This window comes from Eurosta solidaginis, chromosome 5, assembly GCF_040869045.1.
Source record: "Eurosta solidaginis isolate ZX-2024a chromosome 5, ASM4086904v1, whole genome shotgun sequence".
NCBI classification, from domain to species: Eukaryota; Metazoa; Arthropoda; class Insecta; order Diptera; family Tephritidae; genus Eurosta; species Eurosta solidaginis.
The window spans coordinates 244,284,480-244,299,575 of NC_090323.1; the positions used below are offsets into that span (position 1 = coordinate 244,284,480).

Consider the following 15,096-nt stretch of genomic DNA (forward strand, 5'->3'; position numbering starts at 1 on the left):
ATCTAGTCACGTTATTGAGGTACTTCGATTAATTTATGAAGATACAACTAGTCAGGTTTGGATGGATGGAGGGCTTTCGGAACCATTTTCTATTAAACAGGGCGTACGGCAAAGGTGCATGCTAAGTCCAGCTCTGTTCTCTTTATATATTAATGACTTAAGTGACATTCTCCCCTTTACAGAAAATGATAGATACGCTTTACCTTTATAGTAAGCAGTGAGGGTTGACAGTTAATCCCTCTAAATCCAAAATATTAGTTTTTAGGGAAGCTAGCAGGATGTCCGCGGGGTGTTGCTGGAATTATGGTAATGACACTATTGAGATTGTAAATGAGTACAAATACTTAGGCGTGCTTTTAAATTATGAACTTTCTTTCACAAAGCACTTAGATGCGAAACTGCCAGAAGCTAAAACTGCTATAGTTGCTACATGGCTCAAATATATAAATAATCCCAGAATTCCCATCTCACAAAAGATGAAATTTTTGAAGCGGCGTCCAGGTCTATCATGTTTTATGGTGCGCAAATATGGGGTATTAATAAGTTTGAGTCCGTAGAGAAACTCCTGCGATTCTTTATAAAAAACTAATATTTCTGCCATCTAACATTCCAAACTATATGTTGCACCTCGAATCAGGTTTATGTTCGCTGTACTACCATACTTTAAGCACACACATGTATTATATCGCGCGCTGTTTTAGTTTATCACCAAATAGACTGCCCCGCATTGTAGCTGAGGAGATAGTGTGTCAAGGCTCGTACTGGGTGAAAAACTGGGATGGTGATATGGAACCTCAGCGTGATTTCTCACCAGCAGCGATAAAACTGCGAATTCCTGTAGTACTAGAGTAATTGCTGCAAAAAGAGTTTGCTAGCTACACCGAGAGTGCGCTTCAATCTAGGTCACACGATCTTTACCCGTACTTGATTCCTATGGATGCTACTTACTTCTCCGATGAGTTCTCAGCTTACGCCATAAGTCTGATCATTCGCGCTAGGAGTGGCTTGCTAAACCTCAATGCAAGAGCTTTTAAAAATGTAACTTCTGTAAACTGCTCGGTTTGCAACTTATGTACTGCTGAAGACACCTTGCATTTTATTGGGATATGTCCTATTTACAAAGATATCCGTTTTCAATGTTTTGGTGAGAAAGTTTTGGACCTGCAAAAGGTTTTAACTATTCTTAGCGGTGGTAACTATCACTCGCTACGCTCTTGTATAAGTAGTTGCGTTAAATATAGGGAACTTATTGTAACAGAATTTGCTTAAACTATTGTTTTTAACTATATGTGCTATGTAGACATTCAACAATTAATGTTATTGTATAAGATCCACTATTTATTATTTTAAAGTATAGTCTTACAATTTCTACTTTTGTAATTCTTTTTTTTAATATAATAAATAATTATCTCTCCCTCTCTAATCTCAGTCTAAATTTCGGGACAATTCCGGTATTGAAATGTCAGATCCCGAAAATCTCACCAGGCGCAAATCGTCGTCCCTAGTATGTACATACATATGAACAAAATTAAATGAATACTATACACGGTCGAGATAGCAAGCATATGGAAATGTAATCATGTGTGCAAAAATCTGTTACTAAAATGTTTACTGTAGTTGTGTTTGTGTAGTTATCAGAAGGACATAGTCAATTTGTCAAAAAATTTGTTTCACTTCCATTCATTTACAGAAAAATGTACGCATTAGACTGGATAGGTCCTCCTACCGCAAAAAAAGTGCCAAATGATCGCACCTGATTCTTTTGTTAAGAGGGTTTCGTTATCCTACTAAATACTACTAAAATTGATTTTACAGCAGGTTTGTTTCCCATTCAATTTTTCAATAGATATGCCTTTATTTTGACTATGGAAAAATATATAACAGGTTTTAATATCTTTTGAGCTCGGTATCCGATTCAACAAAGGCATACGCATAGCTTGGTAAAATAAGATCGGTGCTTCTCAAGTACAAAAATTTTAATTTAAAGCAGTGGTGCACTCGAGAGCTTCGTAAAACTATTCGACTGTGATTCAGTATAGCAAGTCGTCAGTAAGCCAGTGGTTGGCAAAAATTTAAAGGCCGCGGTACAATGACATTTTTCATAGAGATGCGTTTAACACAAGCTTATGCATTCCAATAACATCGCTACAATCAACCAAGATGTTGCGTTTGTAAATATGAAGGAACTTCAGACTTGGCAATTAAAGTTTATTACGCCTTGCCCATTCAATACAAAATTTCGCGAAGCACTGTTATAAACATTCTCCCTATACAACAAAACTACTTGCTAACATATTTTGTGTCGTATTCGATTGTTATATTGCAGTCTTTAATTGCGAAAAATGTTAGAAATTTTACCAACCAGTGGGAAGAATAATTTCACTTGCAAAGTGTGCCAACACCCTTAGCCAAAGCAAATGCCAAATTCTTCTTCCTATGATGTTCTAGGAACAAAATTTGACAGTTGGCTACTTTTCAATATCAGATGGCGCAAATGTCGCTCATTCTACCGTTCTCCATAAAAATACGTGCAATCTACTCATAATGCATAAGCTTGTGTTAAACTCATCTATATGAAAAACTGCTTATGTGCCGGAGCTATAAATGTGAGTGCATTAGTGAGAGCGAGAGCAAGAGCGTCCCAGCAGGAAATTTAAAATAAAATGGCAACGCAAATTTATTAAAACAAACTTTTTGGAAAATTTGATTTTTGATTTAGAAAGGTAACCTATATTTTTAAAAAAGAGCCCTGAACGAAACTTCTAAACTTCTGTTAAAATAATGAAAAACAAGTAAGGAAGTATAAGTTCGGGTGAAACCGAACATTACATACCCAGCTGTACACTTGAAATGCTGTTGTTGTTTGTTTTGTGTGCTTAATAGTGTTACAAGGTTGCGCAATAATACATATACATATGGTTCCATTCTGAACTAATTTTTCTTCGAGTTATGGCTCAGGAAACATAGAAAATTGCTTAGTCATAAAAGGGACGGTGCCACGCCCATTTTTTAAATTTGAAGTTTCAAATTTTTATCAAAAGTCTCAGTATCAGTCCACGCGTCAAATTTCAACATTCTAGGTGTATTACTTACTAAATAATCAGGTTTTTTGTTTCCAAAATGTTTTATATATATAAAAGAAGATATCTCAATATTTACTCAAGTTATCGTGTTAATGGACAGACGGACAGACGGACGGGCGGATGGATATTGCTCAATAAAATTTTTTTCGATACTGATGATTTTGATATATGGAAGTCTATATCTATCTCGGTTCCTTTATACCTTTACAACCAACCGTTATCAAATCAAGGTTATAATACCCTGTGTACAAGTACAGCTGCGTATAAAAACACATTGATAACCTACAACAAATCTTAAAAGAAAAAAATACACCCGAAATATGTTAAGACCATTAGTTAATTGCAGAAAGGCCGTGTTATCAGTTGCGTTTCCCCATCATAATATTTCCCATAGGGAATCTTAACATTTCAGAGATAGCCGTGCGCAGTGTCCATTCAGTGCTATCTCGCTAACGACTGAGCGATGGAGAGTAAAGGCTGCGGCACAATGACATTTTTAATATAGATGCATTTAACACAATGTTATGCATTCCAGTAACATCGCCACTATCAACCAAGATGTTGAGTTTGTAAATATGAAGGAACTTCAGACTTGGCAATTGAAGTTTATTTCGCCTTGCCCATACAAAACATTCTCGCTATACAAGAAATATGCCTGCTAACATATTGTAACGAATTTACTGAAATTCCGCTTATTTGCAAACTTCTACTAACGTTCCAATCACTAAACTGTTGAATAAAAAACTCCACTATTCAATAATTCAAAATGGCCTTTATTAGAGTACTTCACAATAACACTTATACTTCGCAACTGATAGTTTGCTTAAATCAAACTGATTGTCGTGCCGCTACTGTTGCCGCTTCTATACTCTTCGATTGCCTCGTTTCATACTTCTAGGCGTTTCCAGAATTAGATTAGTTACTGCAACAAAATTATAACTACATGCACGTGTATAGCTACTCATATGCGCGGGTATATGTGAGGGACACTTCCACAGATAATTGCCTACTTTTGGAAGCATGTCAGATAAGATATATGCATGTGTTTGTGTGTCTCTTCTCCGCTGCGTGTACGTGCATATGTGTAGACATAATGATTGATTCGTTTATGTAGATACAAGTGACTGCCTGCTTTATTGTTGTTGTGGCTTCATTTACTTAGCATCAGACTAATGATGTGAGTATCACTTAGTGTCACTAATATTCATCACAATATTTTGTGTCGTATCCGACTGATCTATTGCATTTTTTAATTGCGAAAAATGTTAGACAAATTAGCAACCAGTGGGAAAAATAATTTCACTTGCAAAATGTGCCAACACCCTTAGCCAAAGCAAATGTCAAATTCTTCTTCTTATGATTTGCTTGCAACAAAATTTGGGAGTTGGCTACTTTTCCATATCAGATGACGCAAATGTCGCTCATTCTACCGTTCTCCATAAAAATACGTGTAATCTACTCATAATGCATAAGCTTGTTTTAAACTCATCTATATGAAAAACTGTTTATGTGACGGAGCTATAAGAATATGTGTGAAGCAAGTCTGGCTCAATTGAGCGATAATGCGCTCACCACTAGTTTAAGCTTGTATTTCAAGCATTCAACATCTCATGCGTGCATTCTGTGATCGAACATGATTCCTCCGTGTTAATAAAAGTCCAAGCAGTGATTTTCTAACTATATGAATGACGTTTACCACTATTGCATCGACCTTAAAACCCTTTCGGTTGATTTCATCGACAGCGCACTGTTTTTGATATTACAATCATCGAGGAAATTACCACAATGAAGACAAGAATGATGGTACTTCGTATAGATATACACCTATGTATAGTTATTTGGATGACTCTCAGGTATTCCATTACATTATCTTGCAAAAATATGTATATATGAGAATAAATACAAGATGTAAATATTTTCACTTATAAATACAATAAATTCATCCATATCCCTCAGTTGCTGCAAAAGTACGCTTAATGAAAATAAAATCCTAGCCTCCAACAGCTGAATAAGTCTAAAACGAACCAAAGCATGGGGTGTAGCATCATTTTATGGAAAGAAACAATAAAGCAACCAACAGCAATCAACATCGATGTGAAGGTAAAACAGCAGCACAACGATAAAATATTCATAGTGATTGCAGTTTGCTAACGCCAAAGCTGTCGTCTGCCTCTCACATATGCATGCATGCTTGCAAATTCTTACAACAAAACATTAAGATGGAAACCCTCTTTTGTATTTGATAAATTTTGGTAATCTACAGTATAACGTTTTTTTGACATTAATAAGGTTTGTTAACATTTTTATACTCAGTGTGTTCTACGGTGTACGGGCTTATATGGACTCAGAATAGTTTGGTATTGAAAATAAGTGAAATCGGATGATAACCACGCCCACTTTTTATATACAAAAAATTTTGGAAAACACAACTCTCATCAGTTAATAAATAATGTAATTATAATGATGAAATTTGATGCGTGGACGCTAAAACAATTTTGAAAATGGTCGTGATAACGCCCACTTGTGATAAAATCAATTTTACAAATATTACTAATCATAAATCAAAAACGGTTAAACCTATCATTACAAAATTCAGCATAGTGCTTGCCTTTACTGTAGAGAATGCTTCGGAAAAAAATCAACGAAATGGGTTAAGGACCACGCCCACTTTTATATAAAAGATTTTTAAAGGGTTCTCGTGCGAATAAAATAAGCTTTGCAAAAAAGAGCTTTATATCATTTATATTTCCCTTCCCAAGTTGAATTAAAACAATAATAATGAAAAAACTTAAATTTTTGAAAATGTGCGTGTCACCACCCCTTTTACGCGTAAGCAATTTTATATGTTTCGGGAGCCATGACTCGAAGAAGAATTAACATATCGTTATAAAACAAAATAACAATAAGTAAAAAACAAATAAATAACTAAAATAAGGTACACATACTTTTGTTATAGCAGGTTTTATTGAAAACAATACTTATAAAAAATAAAATAATACTACTAAAAACTCTTAAAAACTAGAAAATAATTAGGTAGGTGGTACTAGTCATCATACTTCATATCAATCTAGGACGTAGATCGCGTCAAATTTATATTGATAGTCAACCGTTCATATCTTTACAATGATATTTTCATATATGTATTAGTAAGACCAATTAATTAAATTAGCCACGCTTCACGTTTTTAGAAATTTCACGCGCCCAACGCCCAACGCTTTTATTTAATTTTATGATCAACGCCCTAGATTGATGAGGGCTGTGATGACTAGTAACACCTGCCTAATTATTTTCTAGTTTTTAGTAGTATTATTACTTAACGTAAGTACAGCAGTTTCTTCACTTTACGAACACCATCGTTGCAGGGTTTGTTGGTAAAATCGATTTTTTCGTAAAATCGAGTACCGCAACATTTTTCATATATTCTTGATTAAAATAGCTAAAATAACCAGAGAAAGTACACGTGTTTCTTAAAACTTGTTTTACTCAAATAATAAATGCAAAAAACAATAATAAAAAGAAAAAAATCATTTCAGAATGGTTATCACCCTATAACATCATATATATTATTTCTAACTGCTGTTTTTATGTACGCGTCCCTTTTTCGGTCTTATTTGGAATGCACTTATATAAAGGTTTGGTTGTAAGGATGGAGATTCGGGCTACTAGCGAGCTTTGGGCAATTTTGGTCAATTTTGGTCCTAGAGCTTTTGTTTAGCTATATTTTATTAAAATAATTAATAAACGATTGTGTTATGGTACTATTGTGAATATTTGCAGTGCATTACTGACTGGTTTTTTTATATGCTATATGGTAGCGCAAGCTGTAAGTTTTAATTGATTGATAGGACAGCTGATTTGTGCTGATATTTGATAAGATGCTTTTATATTGGTTGCGCTAGATATGGACGGGTCCGGCTCGTACATACATATTGCATATTTTAGCTTAGGTGTATGCTCAGAAAAGTTGTTCGAACAATATCATGTGCTTAATTAAGTAAGACAGTATTTAATGTTTAAAATGTTTATGTAAAAATTAATCATTGTTTGTTTGACAGGAACATTGAGGTAACTGTTTACTGCAGCTTTTTGAAGCTCTGTCAAAATAACCAAATTTGAACCCTCAACATTGTTTTGCTTGGCCCACCGAATGCACGTGCCAAAACTTTCAATAGCGCCTGTATGTTTAACTTTTGATTCTTCAATTAAAATTTCGTCCGCGCTTTCTGTCTGGTCATCTTCAATATTATCGACTTCATAACACAAAATTTGTTAGTTGTTCGTACAACTAAGTACTGTCGATGCACGTTTATTCGTACTATAAAGTACTCAATGTAAAAATTTTGAATGTTCGTAAAATCGAAATTTCGTGGAATCGTATGTTCGTAATATCAAGAAACTGCTATATTGTTTTCAAAAAAACCGTTTAACTTAAAAGTTGTTTTTTAATTATTTTATTTTCAAGTTTTTAATCTATATTTAATTGCCTATTATCTTTTTTTTTATTTTTTATTTAGTTCATTTAGTGACTAATTATTACAGGGACTCTTTCCTGACAATTTGTTACAATCTAAGTCCTCAATACATAATCCCTCCAAAGACTTTACTCGACTCGGCGCTACGTATGCTTTTCCCTCCTCCAACTCCAAAATATTGTAACGAATTTACTTGCAAATCCTCTTATTTGCCCTTCTGCTAAGTTCGTATTACTAATCTGTTGAATAAATAACTCAAATATTGAATAATGGAAAAATGGCCTTTATTAAAGTACTTCACAATAACACTTATACTTTGCTATTAGCTGGCTTAATAACCAAACTGATAGCTCAAATGAAACTGACTTTCAAAATAATACTGCTATTGCTCGCTAGATATCGTCTTAATCGAAACTGCTTGACAACTCAAATCAAACTGAATTCCAGCGCCTCTACAATTGTCGCCTTTTATATTCTTTGATTTCAACCTTCGCATCTTCTAGTAGATTCTGACTAGTCCAGCAGCTCTCAAACTTCTCAGCTGTAACTACAATTGCACAATTTTATAGTTTTTCTCATTGCATACTTATTGGAGTATCTCAGATATATGCATGTGTTTGTGCATTGACTCTCCGCTGCTCGTATACGTACATGGTACATATGTGTAGACGCAATTATTGTTTCGTTTATGTAGATACAAAATGATTGATCTAAGGATGTGAATTCACGTCACTGCTTAGCATCGGCTTAGAGATGGCAGCACTCCTTAGTTTTGCTAATATTCGTAACAATATTTTGATGTCACTTCTACCGGACTGTATGTACTATTTGTTCCAAATCGGACATTATAGGCCGCTTTGTATTCATGCATGTCTTATGTTTTCCAAATATGGACTAAATCGGACAACTAATATCCCCCCAGCGGGTTAGGGGGTCAGAATATACCCGCGGTAGGTATGCCTGCCGTAAGAGGTGACTAAAATACCAGATTCAAGGGGCTGTGTTGCGCAACCCTTCAGGTTGCCAGCGCAATATACAGCCTCTCCAAACGCAACTGTCAACCTCACCTATCCGCAGCGAATCCTGTTTCACTAACAGACGAGGCTCTGGCGACCCCAAGCCACTTATGGAACTTGGGGTGGGGAGGGAGGGATGGCCTGATAAATCGTTCCCGAGATGGTCGGACTAGCACTTTAATGGTGCTGTGTTACCGGCGCGTACCGGATCTGTATCCGGCAAAGGACCATCACATCGATAATACTCCCCAAAGCCTTCGGGGAGCAACCTTATCGCAACAACAACAACAAAAACAACAACGGACCACAAATACCATTTTTTTTAATATCTCGATCTTTGCGCCACCTAGTGGCGATTTTTTTCATAGGTCGCTTTCTATCCTTGTATGTATTATGTGTTCCAAATATGAGCCAAATCGTACCACCTAGCGGCGATTTTTTTCATAGGTCGCTTTCTAATCTTGTATGTATTATGAGTTCCAAATATGAGACAAATCGGACCACAAATACGATTTTTGTGAATATCTCCATCCTTGCGTCACCTAGCGATGATTTTTTTCTTATTATTGCATTGTCATCGGGTTCTGAACTATATTCCAAGTTTTAAGCTTGTAGCTTACCGGGAAGTTACTTAAATGTTAATTAAAAAAATCATCCATCCGGCCGCCCGACCTTTCAAGTCAAGCTAAATAAAACCGTTTAAAAACCACTGTTTCTATACAAAAAAGCCTACCCCAAAGGCGGCCTTAAACTGTGATTGAAAAACTACTCTGTAGTTTAACTGGAGTTTAAATTTGACTAGAGTTTAAGCAAACTTAGTTTAAGCTTAGCTTAACCAACTACTGAAAAACTGGGCCTTATCCTTCTGCTCCATCTTAATGTATGGTATTCTAATGTATATGGGGTATTCCATCCCATTTCCACCAATTTTGAACCCGACCCCTTTAGAATTGGCTGAAAGTTTTTCTTCTTTTTCTAGCTTACGAAAGACGTTTTTCAGAAGTTTTTAAAATTTTTTCATCCAACTCAAAAAAAGTTATGAATTATTAAAAAAACACCGTTTTTGATTTCAAAATGCTATAACTTTTTCAAAAATTTACCGTTTGGGATCTTTTTTTTTTAAAAAAATTTGTTTTTAAATGTACTTTTCGGAAAGAATTCAAAAAAATTTTTAAAGTTTTTTTTTTGTAATTTTTCAGTTTTTCGAGATTTTTCGAATTTCGTCTCTTTTTTCTTATAAAAAACTTTAATCAATTCTCCAATCATCCCCACTAATCCCGGAGTGGGCCGATAATTTTTGTTTTTATTCAATTGAAAAAAACCTTTAAATTTGTTTTTGTATTTTTTCCGAAAAGTACATTTAAAAACATATTAAAAAAAAATGATCCAAAACGGTAAATTTTTGAAAAAGTTATAACATTTAAAAAAACACCGTTTTCCAACTCAAAATAAATAAGATATAACTTTTTCAAAAATTGACCGTTTTGGATCATTTCTTTTTTTTTAATATGTTTTTAAATGTACTTTTCGGAAAAATACAAAAAAAAATTTTAAGTTTTTTTTTTTTTTTCAATTAAATAAAAACAAAAATTCTCGGCCCACTCCGGGATTAGTGGGGATGATTGCAGAATTGATTAAAGTTTTTTATAAGAAAAAAGAGACGAAATTCGAAAAATCTCGAAAAACTGAAAAATTACAAAAAAAAAACTTTAAAAATTTTTTTGAATTCTTTCCGAAAAGTACATTTAAAAACAAATTTTTTTAAAAAAAAAGATCCCAAACGGTAAATTTTTGAAAAAGTTATAGCATTTTGAAAACAAAAACGGTGTTTTTTTAATAATTCATAACTTTTTTTGAGTTGGATGAAAAAATTTTAAAAACTTCTGAAAAACGTCTTTCGTAAGCTAGAAAAAGAAGAAAAACTTTCAGCCAATTCTAAAGGGGTCGGGTTCAAAATTGGCTGAAATGGGATGGAATACCCCATATATAAGTATATGTGGAGTCATTTTGCAAGCAAATAAACACATACACACATATAAAACTCGTTTAGTTTTCTTTTAATAAATTTCAACTAGGTCAGTCAGCTAGAGGGGGAAACGTAAATGGTAGCCGGGGTTGGTTTGCTGCTAAATACACTAAAAGAAGCTGGATATCAAACAACGATACAAACAAAATCTCCCGGAATGGTTAACAATAACAAGGACAACCACATGAGCAATGATATTGGTACGTCTATTGAAAAGATATTCCAACAAATCGCGTTATAAGAAAAACTTTCAAGTCGAAATTGATTAAGATGAACGTTTGTTTAGCTATGCCACGTGAGTTGAAATTTTAAGTTTAAAAAAGTTATTTCGATAAATATATGTATGCCGATACCAAGCTCAAAGTTGCTTATTTCGATAACGTTTAAGTACACGAATTATGCAAACCAATCTCAAAAACGTTTTTGAAAATAAATAGAAAATTGGAGACAACGATAATTTCAAAATTTTTATTTAGAGTTTTCAGACTTTTTAAGAATGCAGTTTACAAGCTCAATTCATTTTGGTCTAACAAAGTATAAGCTATATACCCCTCAAAATTTGCATTAATTTTAGACAATTTTTTTGAAGGGTGTTTCAAATTTTTTCCATATAAAAAAAAACGTTTAGAACTTTTTCGCAAGAAAATCTAAAATACCCTTTGAAGAAAAATGTTCGACAAAGAAAGTGACAAATATGTAAAGAAGAAGCCAAGGCAAGGAAAGGAAAAGTAAAGAATTAAGAAAAGAAGAACAAAGGAGAAGAAATATTAGAAGTCAAAACCGAAGGCGGAACAGAATTAGAAACCAAAACCGAAAGGCATGCTATAAATTTGTATTAATTATGGACGAATTATGAATGTATGATTGAGAGTCCTTGATAGACCATCCTACTCTAACCATACGTATATCAGCTTCAGGATTCCTCTTAAGAGTGTACGGATGGGAGAAACCTTTAGAAACCCTAGGCCAACGGACTGCAGCAAGTTCCAAAAACATTTAGAAACAAAACTGGGACAACCACTAGAGAAGAAATGAACGAAACCAAAAACTCAAAGACGTCTATAACAGAACTTGCCCCCTAAGAATATTTAAAGGAAAAGCAACACCGCCCCGAGGTAGCAATGAGCTGAGTTTTCTTAGAAGACAGTTAAAGAAATGCTCAAGCTGGGTCTAGTAAAGAGATATGTCGGGAACTTAGAACCGAAGAGAGCCTAATGGAAAAATATCTGTGCGGACATCAAGTAATCCGGCGAAATAGCGCGGTTGAGGAAAGTCTTGGAAATAAAGTCCGAGTACTAATAAAGAAAGAGAACAGACGTGCATCAGCTTTAACTAGATGGATCGGCTGCATGCCTAATTTCGAAAATATTATTTCGCAGTGGGGGCTGTATGAGGATAACTGCTCAGGAGGTTCACTATGTGGGTACGCCACCCAGTCCTTGATCGGGCGCTTCGGGATATACATACCTCGGAATTTTTGTCAAGTAGAGCGCCAACGTGGAGAAGACGCACATTATCTTCTTTACTATGAGGTATAAGGTCTCGAACTAGTCTAGGATATGGAAGATGACAGCGTTAACAACTGCAACGAGACGCAATGACTCGAAGCAGCCTGAGCGCATGTCATACGGTAATGATAGAATAGCGTCACCAAATATTAGACAGGCAGAGAACCTAGTCCCCACCTGCGCTTTGATGGGTCTCTAGAAGCCACGATAGAGGTGAAAGGTTGGCACAATAGCGCTCCATTAGTAGACAAGGCGATACAATTGTACACCGATGGCTCCAAGGTAATTGAAGATCTAGGGTCCGCGGTATTTTGTGCAGATCCACAGAAAAACAAATCCTACAAGCTGCCACATCAAGGTAGCGTTTTTTAAGCGGAAGTAGTAGCTGTAACCAAAGGAGTGGAAAAACTGGAATAAAATGGCTTTAACTGCAGCTGCGTGGACGTTTATATTGATAGCCAAGCAGCGATTAAGGCAATAATCTCTGAAAGGACAACATCTAACAGTGTGCACGGGTGTAAGCAATCCCTGGAAATAATCGTGTTAGGAAGAAATATACATCTATATTGGGTTCCTGGGCATATGGTAATAGATGGAAAATAAGAGGTGAATGAACTGGCTAAACAAACACATTGCTCAAAGCTTACACCTTGACCGTTCCAATCAGATTGGGCGAGATTAAAAGGAAGCGAGATCTGTAAATGGTCGAGAAGCGAAGCCAGGGTTTTATATCGACGATTTGTCAGTTTGTTATCAGTGTGTTATCGACGGGTGATCGATTTGTTGTCGAAATATTGCATACTCAAATATTACAAACGGTTTGTTATGAAAGAGATACGGATTTAACTTCAACATGAAATTGATGATACATCTGTAACCCGGCCATAATAAGCCGATAACTCAACGATAATTTCGCTTTCGAAAATAAGCACGTTTGTTGCCAATAAGAAGCCGACGAAGCTTTTATCAAATAACCCGAAATAATTTTTTTTTGCTAAACGGAAACTTAACCCCTGGGCGGGAAAGTTAGTCAAAAATCGAATTCAAGATTTGTAAATTTTGTTCTGAAATTTGAGAACAAACATAAAATCGGCATAATAAAAGCAATGTAATAAAATACTATTCAACCAATATTCAAGATTAACAATCTTTGGTGAGTGTAACTGAGGGCGGCTATTCAACAATATAAATAATATGATAATTGTGAACAAATACCCCAAATTAACAATTAATGCCCCATTAAGCTGACAAATGGGCTTTTTGGCACAATATGAGAAACAGATTACCACAACAGCAAAAGAAATTCAAACAATAAATCATATAAAACGATAACTAAAAACAACATACACTGAAAGAAATGGTGCTAGTGAAATCAACAAATCGGTCATATTGTTCTTGACTTAACGGAGATTCGGTGAAATTGATCGAATTATGGTTAATTCGACCGAGTTCTTTGTCAAGCGAACAAATTAGTTTAGTCATTTCAACAGAAGAGAAATTGTCGTTCTTAAGTTAACAAAATTCTGTAAAATTTACTGAATCCTAATCAATCTAACTGATTTTTTTGTTAACTCAACTGATCTCACTGGTCATTTCAACAGCGATCAACAGTCAATACATGAGCAAATTTCAAAGAGAATTTTACGCTCACTGCGCTCTCTACTTTGTACTTATATATCGAGCTCTTACCGCAATTTAAGTGTAACCAACTAAAAGTATATTTTACAGTAGAAGGTTTAATTATCTTCTGACCAAATATAGCTACTATCATGAAATTTGGTATGTGTATAAAATATTTCTTGAGCCTACAATTAAGACTTCGGTTTTTGACCACACTGTACCAAAAGTCCTGTTATCTGTACTTACGTTTTTTTTGCTGTCATGTTGGCTCACTTTCCAAACACTATTTTGTTGGTTACCTTAAATTTTAAGTTATTTATTATATTTTTCAGATTACATAGGGGCACATTAGAGGCGTATTATTGTAATTTTTTAGTACATACAAACATTTGAAATTAAAGGAACTTATACAATTCCAAATTTGAACACAATATATTAAACAGTATTGTTGTAAACAAAATAATGCAGTCATCTTCGTCTGTCTCAGGCAATGTATCTATTATCTTTCCAGTATGGGATAAGCTAATATATTCATAGTGAAATTGTTTTGGTATGATATTCTTTTCGCAATGAGCTTTTAGGTCGTTATATTTTGAAGATGAAATGTGTAAGAAGTGATCATACAAGGTAACAGGACCATTACTAAGTATGCGAGAATTTCGTCTTGACCGCACAATTGTACTGAGATCGTATACCTTTTTTTCGCTATCGTCAAAATAACCATAGTGTAGTTTAACCAATGGAGAATTTTTTCCGAAGATAGCGCAACGCAAAGACGTAAATGATATTTTAACTGAAGCTGGAAGCAAAGCTTGAGAAAAGGTTTTCCAATCTTTAAAATCCGAATTATGAAGTGAAATGCATGTTTAATTTTCTGGTATAGTTCTTGCGTTCGAAATAATTGTATACCATTCACTTGGAGCCCAAACATTTCTATCGCGAATAAAAGACTCAATAGTGCTATGTATGGAGTCCACGGGCACCATGGTATGACCAGGCAACATGTAAGTTAATTTAATGTGTTTTATGTTAGCAACCATCTTTAAAAAATATGTTATCATTACTTGCATAGCTCTGTTCCTGTTCTGCCCAACACAACTATCACAATATTGACTTATATTAGAATGAGTCCCCCTTTCATCCACGATATTTAAGTATTGGAAAGTTGCACTGGAAATTTCGTTACATCCACGTTTTCTATCCGATTCACCCCATAAAAGCAATGACCGTTTATTGTGCTGTTTTCGTAAACGCTTTTATTTTAAAAAGCATAATTTCTTGAATAGAAAAGGTTTACGCTTTTCCGTGTGCTGTATTCAATACTTTCTGAATGTCGAAGCTGGCGCAGATATACGTCCCATTCTCTTTGCT

The 15,096-nt window shown here is 34.7% G+C and overlaps 1 protein-coding gene and 1 long non-coding RNA gene across 10 annotated transcripts in view; one reads left to right on the forward strand and one right to left on the reverse strand.

Annotated features, from left to right (window-relative positions):
* sif (still life) overlaps positions 1-15,096 on the reverse strand; it is an 843,636-nt gene that overhangs the window by 744,276 nt on the left and 84,264 nt on the right. The window lies entirely within an intron of this gene.
* On the forward strand, positions 4,691-5,520 carry LOC137253029 (uncharacterized). The gene is made up of 3 exons (XR_010953695.1): positions 4,691-4,936; positions 5,040-5,335; positions 5,397-5,520. It is a non-coding gene; the product is annotated as an uncharacterized lncRNA (long non-coding RNA).